This window comes from Puma concolor, chromosome C2 (assembly GCF_028749965.1).
Source record: "Puma concolor isolate L17-30 chromosome C2, mPumCon1.1.hap2, whole genome shotgun sequence".
Lineage (NCBI taxonomy): Eukaryota > Metazoa > Chordata > Mammalia > Carnivora > Felidae > Puma > Puma concolor.
In genome coordinates, this window is record NC_141675.1 from 9,825,970 (window position 1) to 9,835,742 (window position 9,773).

Genomic DNA, 9,773 nt, shown 5'->3' on the forward strand with positions numbered 1-9,773 from the left:
GAGGTAGAATTACCTTTAATTGGGAAATGTAAATGTTTTCTGCTCTGAGAGAGAAATGCCTCTAAAGCAAGTTGCAAGTTGTAGTTTCATACACACACACACAGACACACACACAAAACACATCACATACACATGCATATACACATACAAGGAAAATTACATTTTATGCTTATCTGAATTGAGTTTTGGTGGGTAAACTTCGGTTCAGCTACATTTAACGCAAATGTTGTACCAGACACTTCATTATTATATCATTTATACACCTTATTTTGTAGATAAAAAACAAAACAAAACAAGCTGAGACCCAAAGATTTTTAGGGACAGGAAATTGGAGACAGGCCTAGATCTTCCAAATTCCTGACCAGTGCTCTCCCCAGCAAACCACATGCCCTTCTTCTGAATCTCTGCATGTGTACTATTCCTGGATGATAGGAGTTGAGTTTGATTAATTCCTAAGGTACCAAAGTACAAGAAATAAAAGCCTAGGATGATGGCAGAAACAGAGTAATGATAAACGCTGATTCGTGCAGGAGAGAACGTTCCTCGTTTTTCCTGCATGGGTCATCAGCTCACGCAGGCCAGCACATGAATGTGCTCAGGTTTGGGTCTCCAGGCTCATGTCTGAATGACGGATGAAGGCTGTCGATATGTAGGCTGCAGGGACTCTGGCTCCTCCAAAGCAAAATCAATGCTCAGCTCAAGCATTACCTACAAGCAGTGAAAGGGCGGGCCTACGCCGGCCGACTCCATCTTGTTCTGTGTCCTTCATCTAGACCATGCCTCCTCCCCTTGAGTACCCTCCCTCTCACCCATTCAAACTTCCTGATCAAAACACGCCCAGCGACCTGCGTAACAGGACTCTGACCCTTCCCCAGCCAATCGGCCGAGACCACGCCCCTTCCCCCAGCCAATCGGCTGCCCCTAGACCCCTATAAAACCTTTGTGCTTTTGAAACTCGCTCTCTCTCTCCCCGGTATCTCACCGCTGCGTCGGTGCAAATAGGGGACTGAGCTCGAGCTAGCTCGAATAAAGGCTCTTTTGCTTTTGCATCGGACTCGGCTCCCTGGTGGTCTTTGGGGATCACGAATTCTGGGCATAACAGCAGCTGTTGTCTGGGGCTTGAAAGGCCAAAATGAACCTGTGACTAGAAGTAGGCTTATCTTCAGGACTTCAGGTCCAAGGGTGGGCCTGGAGGTAGGAAGGCCACCCTGGATTATCACCTCATGTTCTGCAGTTCCCTGGGTCTCTTAGGAAAGACAAAAGCAACTTCTAAAGCAGCCACCACCCAGGAGGGGAGGACACGTGCCCCAACTCTGGGTGGAGTTTACCTGGTACAAGTCTGTACTCAGCTCGTGCCTAAGAACTGCCCCTCCCCTTCCCTACATACCTTCCCACACATCTGGAGAAGGATGGTTTGCAGGGTCCCGAGGACTCTTCAGGGATAGGCCACCGATCTCTGGGGCCTTCCCAAGTGAAGGGAAACTGGGATTTCCCGAATCAGAGAATCTGAGCCACTCTGCTACTTCAGATCTGCCTCTGACTATCCCTCAAGGTGCCATATGGGATTTCTGGAAGGTAGCCATGCTATTGTGAGGGAAACATGGCACACTGTATTTTCTTCTTGGAGCTGCATGACCCACACTGGCGGATTAAGGGTTCCGAGAAGTCCTGACTTAAAGACCAAAACTTTCTCGCTTTTATGTAAGCCAGGTTTTCCGGCCTTATCTGAGCACAGAGCACATTTTCCCCTAGAACAATCCTTCACTGAGGATTGTTAGTGTTGTTGGTGTCTGGCTGGCTGTCTCCTGTGTCTGAGTGAGGTTAGCTTTGTTTCCTCTGTCAGCTCCGGTACATGGGCAGAAAGATAGGAGATTCACAGCCCTGAATCTCCCAACTGGGTCCTCCAGGAAGAGTCGGACCGTTCATTGCCAGGGTGGCCAAATGGCCCGGTTTGCCCACAACAGCTGACTTTACCCCGTTTTTTTCCAAGCACAAATATTAACAACTCCTTTCACTACCCAAAGTGTCCCAGTTTGGATAATAAGTTATACAGTACCCACTGCCATTGTGGGCATCAGCTTTTCCTAAGGCTGCCACCTGGTCGAGCCCCTCAGACTGAAAGTGAGTGAGCTAATGGGGTCCTGAAGGTGTGAGCCTAGAAATGGGGAGGAAGTTTCAGAGGGCTTCGGGTAGCTCCAAGAAGGGTGAGGTAGCATCTGGAAGCCATGGACAGATCTACGCAGGGAGGAGCAGGGCAGGAAGTCAGGATCGTGCATTAGGCTTGCTCCAAGCAGAAACCTCAGGATCCTAATGCAGTTTTTTGCTACTTCTATTGGATTTTTTTAAGCGGGGGGGGGGGGGGGGGTGAGGGAGAAGGAGAGGGAGAGAGAATCCAAGTCAGAACCCATGCTCAGCGTGAAGCCCAACTCTGGGCTCGATCCCACAATCCTGGGATCATAAGCCAAAATCAAGAGTCAAATGTTCAACCAACTGAGCCACCCAGGTGCCCCTGTTTCTACTGAATTTTTAGACTAAAAGCCTATACTTGAGTATGTCACCAATCTTTCTCATGCTTGTGTTTTGAGAGTTCATCCCCTCCTTTTCTTCTTTCATAAAATTCTTCAAAATGTCAGTCTGCATCAGTTGTGCAAAATGGAAAAATTGTTTCTATTGGCTGCAATGTTTGAAAGCCAGAAGAGCAACCCTGGGGCTTGGAGCTATGGGAGTTGGGGATTGTGTTGAGAGATGCCTAATGGGTGGATGACCTTGGAGATAGAGACAGGAACAAGTGAAGTTTCATGGCACCCAGAAAGTAGGGAACTTGGTGGGAATGGGGTGGGGTGGAAGACGGGAGGGTATTAGGGCCAGAGGAAATAGCATACAGCACAGATATCATGTATTAGTTTCTTATTACTGCTATAACAAGTTACCACAAACTCAGTGGTTTAAAACAACACAAACTTACTATCTTATAGTTCTGGAGGTCAGAGGTCTGAAAGGGATCTCATTGGGCTCAAATCCAGGTGTCAGAAGGGCCACTTTCCTTTATGGAAGCTCTAGAATCCACCTTCTTGCCTTCTCTATCTTCTAGAAACTACATGCATTCCTTGGCTCATGGCCCTTCCACCTCAACTGAGCTCTGCTTCTGCTAGCACATCTCTGACTCTGCTCCCCTCTCTTCCTTCTCTATTCTTGCATTTAGAAGGACTCTTGTGATGACAGGGACCTACCTGGATAATCCAGGATAATCTCCCCAGTTTGAGATCCTTAATTTAATCACAAATTCTGCAAAACCTCTTTGGTCATATGAGGTAAGAGTCACAGGTTCCCAGAACTAAAGAGTAGCCACCTTTGGGGGCCATGATTTTGCCTAACACAGGTGTCAATAAGGAAAGTGTCCCTGAAAATCAGAGTGAATGGTCCATTTAACTGGATTGGAAGGAGTTTGTATGAGGGAAGACATGGAAGTGTGGGCTAGAGATACAGGAAGAGAGACAGATGTTTTCTGGATCCTCTTCAGAAGGCATAAATGACAATGGACTATATTCTTCACTCGAGCAACAGGAAGTGAGGATAGCTACGCTGTGCCAAGGTGGTGGCCATGGGGCAAGGGCAGCAGACCTCTCCTATGGTGACACCCCACACTCTGATGGGCTGGCAAAGGTGGAGGCTTGTAAACTTGAAATCCTTAGCTCATTAAGAGCAGATTCTCATGTTGGGGTGAGCACTGGGCTTGCTCAGTGATTGCCGTCTTTATTTCTCCAGGGGCAATGGCAGAAGCCTTTTTGCAGATTAAATCCATATGTATAACAGATTAAAGCAGAACTATTCAGGTTGGCTCAGGGTGAGGGGTCCCCAGAACTACCTGCTTCCCTTGCCCATTGAGGTTCCTGGGGCACCTCCAAGGATGCAGAACACAGTGGAAAACCCACAGCCAAGTTCAGAAGGCTGAGACTTCAGCAAGGACTGAGGAGCCGAGCCGGATCTAATGATCAAATGTGGTGGTTTATGGATGGAGCTGCCCACAGCAAGGTTTGCGCAGGGGGTCTTGGTTTGAGCTCCTGCAGAAGCAGATCTTGAGTTAAGGATTTGAGAGCGAGTAGTTTACATGGAAGGTGGAGGGAGCATGGGAAGGTGAGGGAGAAAGGAATTTGGGCAGAGGAGGTAGCCAGTAAGGGTGTGCTATTCAGCCAGCTACTGCAGTGGATAACTGGAGCCAATCCTAAGAAGGAACTCTGGGATATGGAGGTCCAAGGGTGATGGAGCTAAGGTATTCACATCTGTCAGTCACTGCCCATAAGGGCTGGTTCAGAGAGATGTTAATTCCCTGTTTCTTCCTACTCCCTCCCTGATGCAGGCCAAATGGGCTCTGGATGGGCAGCCTTTCAACAAAGATGGCTGATAAAGTCAAGCTCACATTGTGCCTAGAAGTGGCAAGCGTTTCCAAGGGTGAACGCTGACAGCACTGCCTAGAGATGATCTTCTCAGTGGGTGTGGGCACAGAAGTGTCCATTCTACCTATTCTTCCATCACCACCCACAAGTGGGCTTCTTACCAAGGGTTCCAGAACATTCTGGGGTCATGGTGACGGCATTCTGCATTCTGTTCTACAGTCCTCGGAAGAACACTATCCGCCTAGCACCCATGGCGTCCACTACAGCACCATGTTTTTCTATCACAATATGACTTCTCCATTGCATAGGGAGAGGAATCTCTGTCTCTGTCTCTTGGCATTCTGAAATATCTGTCTCTGTGTGATCAAAAGGCATCCAAGGAAATCTGCGCGCCGAGAGAAGCATTCCTAATTTCAGAAGCTTCTATAGGACAGGGCCAGCTTTCTGGCAGAACAGGGATGTGAACTCAACATCCTCTGGAAACCAGCTTCATTTCTGTACCGAGAGCCTATAATTATAGCAACCAGGCAGGGAGGGATATTTGAAGTGATGATTAAGACATAGAAAAGAAAAAAAAGAAAGACCCTTTGTTTTTATGCTCATTATGCCTCTTTATGATGACTATACAAAAAAAGTGCTGTTCAGACAATTAGCTTAATTAGCAGATTATATAAATTAATGGTTTCCTAGTTTCATTCCAGGCCCCAGGCCATGTGCCCAGCAGTTGATCATAGCTCAGTAAGAATGCACTTGTCCGCCTGCCCTCCCTCTCCCACCCACCTCCTTTTCCGGGAACGTGGCACCCAGGGCTGCTCATGGGAGACAGAGAATGACAGAGAAGCCTCTGCCTTGGCCCATCTCCCAGCGACCTCTGGGCAGATCTCACCTTAGGTCTGTGGGGCCCAGTCCCGCTTGGGCAACCATAGCCCCCCTGGGCAGTAGTCTGATTCTTCCAGGGAGGGGAAGCGGCAAAGAAGTGGAAGACAGACTCCCCAGCCTGAAAACCCAAAGTCCAGCCTAATCTGGCCCCGGTGTATTTACCAGGTCCTTCCCAGGAGAGCTCCATACTCCCTTCCTGAAGCCACCACTGCTTCTTACCTCGATGCCTCTGCCCTGCTGTCTTCCGCCTCCCCTGCTTCTGTATTCTAGGTCCTACCTATTCCTCAGGGCCCCCGCAACTCCTCCATGGGGCCTTTCTTGTTTCCTTTAAGGCTCTTTGCCTGTACCTCTCCTGTGACCCTCACCACTTTAAATTATTTTAATTTTAAAAGCAATGCATTCATTCATTCTTACTATGAAACATCAAACACAACTAAGCACAATTCTAAAGAATAAGATGTGAAAGTCCTCCACCACTCCCTCTGTCCCTCCCCACGCCCTCCCAGAGGTAATCAGTCACGACAGCTGACAACTGCCGATGTCGCTCAGTGATCGCTTCTCTCATCTTGGAGACTTTCCATGTCAGGGCTTACAGGTCGACTTCAGGCTTTTCAGTGGTCAGTGAGCACCTGATGTGTTACCAACCCCCTGGCCGACTGTTGGGATTGCAGGGAATTTGTGACTAACAGAGTTAAAAGGCAGGTATTTGTGGATGAATAGACTCCGTATCCCTCCTCCTCCCTCTCCTGTAGACAAATTAGAGAGGCTTTAAGTCTATTCCCATAACCCATTCTCACTGTTTTACATTCAGGCTTTCTCTCCACTCTCTAAAATATATATGTACACAAATAATTCAATATTTAGACTATATGAAAAAATAGAGAGAGAATAATAGAACAAGCATCCAGATACACACTTAACGAATGCTAATGTCTGCACATATTTTTTTTCATATCCTTAACAACAGAAAAGAGAAAGAACAAAGTAAGCTATAGGCAAAGTCAAATCCTCTAACCTGCAAACCATTTCCCTCCATTCTGCTGTGTGTTAAGTACCCACCACCCTAACGTTGTGTACTTCTCTGTGCTTGTTTTCACACTTTGCCACTGTTGGAGGGGGACACAATATCAAGATATTTAACAACCTGCATGGGGCCTGGCACCCATCACAGCAGTAAGCAGCCAGAAACCAACCGGCTCTCCCAGCAGTGGCCCCTGTATACCGGTCCTGTGCAGATGTCTCCATGAATGATGTAGTGCTTTGTGGGCCTTCAAAAGATACTCTATTTGCTTTTGCAACTTGTTCTTTCACTCAACTGCATGCTTTGAGGTTGATTTCTGTAACCACTTATACATCTAGCTCATTCACATTAACACCATGCTTTCTTGGGAGAGAGGGAGAGCCGGTGCCATATCCAGAGCCCCTGGGGTCATGCAGACACAGCCTGTCTTAAGGCCGTAGCCAAGCCTGGAACCTCACGTAACTGAATGAGAGGTTTCCATGAGGACTGGGACAAAATAGCTGTAATGCCAATTGCTTTATTTCCTTGCAGAATTTGTTTGAGGTTTCATAAAACCTGGGTATGCTTATGAAAATGTAAATGTTCTATTTGCTGGGAGGAAGCAAAAAAAAAAAAAAAAAAAAAAAAAAAAGAAAGAAAACAAAACAAAACAGCTGCATTGGGAAGGCTTCTGTTGCTTTGTACATGGACAAAAAGCTCCTGTCCTAGGTATTGGCAGTGCTAAGGGGAGAAGCATGGTGCCCTGATTAGCAACAAGAGGGCTAGGACAGAGAAGGGAGGCCCTTGTATGTGGTGCCAGTACCAATTCGACAGCCCAAATAAGCTGAGGGCCCAAAAAGGCAGACCTGGGTGAGAATGCCCTGTGTTAACTAGTGACAAGGGTCTGGGTGTTGAAAGAGAATGGGCTTGGAATTGTAGGCTTGGAGTCTGTTATCTTGCCTGAGTAGCGTGTCAGAGTTCCAGAAACCCAGGCAGAACGGGGATGCAGGGAAAATCCGGACTTAGAGCCTCCCCCAAAGATGTCAAAGCATCTTTTCCTCCTCACTCCTTCTCCTGCTATCAAGATAGTTGTCTAGGAAAGAAGCTGATGACCGTCATTTATACTCCCTGGAAATAAATGGCAGTCACTTATCTTCCTAACTACGGCATCATAAGATGTTCTGTCCCTGCTGGGTCAGATCCAAGTATCAGGACAAAGAATTGGATGCCAAACAGCATAACCACTTCCGTGGAGGAGAATTTGTCAACATCTAACAAAAGGACAGGTGTATTTACCCTCTGGCCCAGGAATTCCACTGCTGGGAATCTACCTAGAATATGCACATCCACAAATACAAAACAAACAAGAGGTTTGTCATTGTGACATTATTTACATTAGCAAAAAAAAAAAAAACCAAAAAAAAAAAAACTGGAAATAATCCAAATGCCTGTCTGGAGAAGACTTGACCGAGTGACCAACTGGTCCCAGGTTTCAAGCTGAATAGCCCCATGTCCTGGGAGCTCCCTCCATCCCAGCAAACATCGTACCCTGCAGTCTTTAAGCATTTGCATATTTTCTGGACCAACAAGATGTTTCAGACTCTGCTCATAGCTCCCTGCCCCAGCCCTGACCCTGAGGAGCCCTGGTTCTTTTGAGTGGGAATTTTGTTTAGAATTAAAGATCTAGGTGCTTCGGGTGCTCACTGCTTCTAGGCCCTTTCAATGCACAGAACTATCATATATAAATAGATATATATTTTTATATAACTGACGGAGTTCCCAGCACACAAGTGTTTTAAAACTGAGACAGGTCATTCTGTCAGGTCCTTTATGGATTTTATACATATTTATATACACACATACAAATCATGGGTTCATATTTATTCCAATTCAAATTTAACAATGAAGAGTTTCTATTAAATCTATTCTATTTTGTATTTGGACCTCTTTTCTTTTACCCTGAAAACGTTTGGCCCCTAATAATATTAGAATATGTTTAATTAATTGCTTTATTCTATAATATACAGAAAATAGTTTCAAGTATTTACTTTTTTGCTTTATCTTACAACATACCTAAAACTGTCCACAAATTAAAACAGAATGTTCCTAATAAAACTACCAAGTGAAGTTGACTATTTACTTGCAGTTCTTTCTGCTCTTGGAATACATCTCACAAAGAACAGACTGTCAGAAAACCATGTCAAAGATGTCTGAAAACCCTTTTTCTTGGCATAGCTCTTACTAATTTATTATGCAGTTGGGTTCCTCGAGCCTAATTTGTTTTCAGTTTCAAAGTTTGCTTTTTTCTTCTCTAATTTTATTTTGTGAATATGTAAAATTTTTGTGCAGTTAAATCCAAATGATATAAAAAGCTATTTTCAGAGAAGCCTCATTTCTCTTCCCATCCCCTCCATTATTTTCCCCATCCTACCTCTAACGGGCAACCATTTTGATTATCTTTCCAGTGTTTCTTTTTGTAAAACTAAGCAAATGGATATAGGTGTGTAAGTAATGCACATTCTGTTTTCTCCTCTCTTTTACAGAAACCAACATCTTATATATATTGTTCTGTGCCTTCCCCCACCCCGCCCCACACTAACAATACATTCTGCAATCACTCCATTTTAGCACATGGAGGGCTTTTTCATTCTTTTTTATACTCACATAGTACATCTTGGGTGCATGTACCACAGAGTCCTGTGCTCCTGGTGATAACCTCCAGGAAGGGGCTGGGAGAGAGAGAGTGAGAGAGAGAGAGAGAGAGAGAGAGAGAGACAGAGAGACAGACAGACAGGGAGGAAGGAGAGAAGGACAGAAGAATGGGTGAAATATTTCTATATTATATTCTTTTATTCTCTATAATTATTAATTGCTCAATGTTTCATAATTTAAAATTAATGTATTTCTTTTTTAAAAAATACTTTAGAGATGTTTTAGGCCCATAGCAAAATTGAGCAGAAGGTACCGAGTTCTCCTGTAGCCCCTGCCCCTCACTCATGCACAGCCTCCCCTACTAACAACATCCCACACCAGAGTGGTACATTTGTCACAATGGATGAACCTATACTGATGTGTCATTATCACCCAAGTTCCATAGTTTACGTTGCGATTCACTTGTGGTGCACTGCTCTATTAATTAAAAGCACTGAAGTTGATGAGGGTCATGATGAGGTACACATCAAGACAGGTCATGGGAGTCAAGTTTGAAGGGCTTGCCACTGGCCAGACTTGAGATCATTGGAGCACGAAAAAAAAAAAAAAAAAAGAATAATGACTGCAATTTATTATAAAACTTTGAGTACACGAAGACACATGGGTCTATAGTAATCATTTTTAAAAGATAAAGGAAAAAAAGGAAAAATTCAATTGTCATTACTGGAGATAACTAATATATCAAGTCCTTATTCTGAAAATTGATAATTAAAGGACAAAAAAGATATGTAGCTTCATTTTCTTGTGTGTGTAGGAGCTTTAGTTCATCCCTAGCTGGTGAGAGAAAG

The 9,773-nt window shown here is 45.0% G+C and overlaps 1 long non-coding RNA gene across 1 annotated transcript in view; it reads right to left on the bottom strand.

The window, feature by feature from the left end:
- LOC147577081 (uncharacterized) overlaps nt 1–9,006 on the bottom strand; it is a 32,969-nt gene extending 23,963 nt beyond the window's left edge. Inside the window, exon 1 of the long non-coding RNA XR_015255738.1 lies at nt 8,938–9,006. This is a non-coding gene — a long non-coding RNA (uncharacterized LOC147577081). The remainder of the gene's footprint in view (nt 1–8,937) is intronic.
- Between the last annotated feature and the right edge of the window lie 767 nt (nt 9,007–9,773).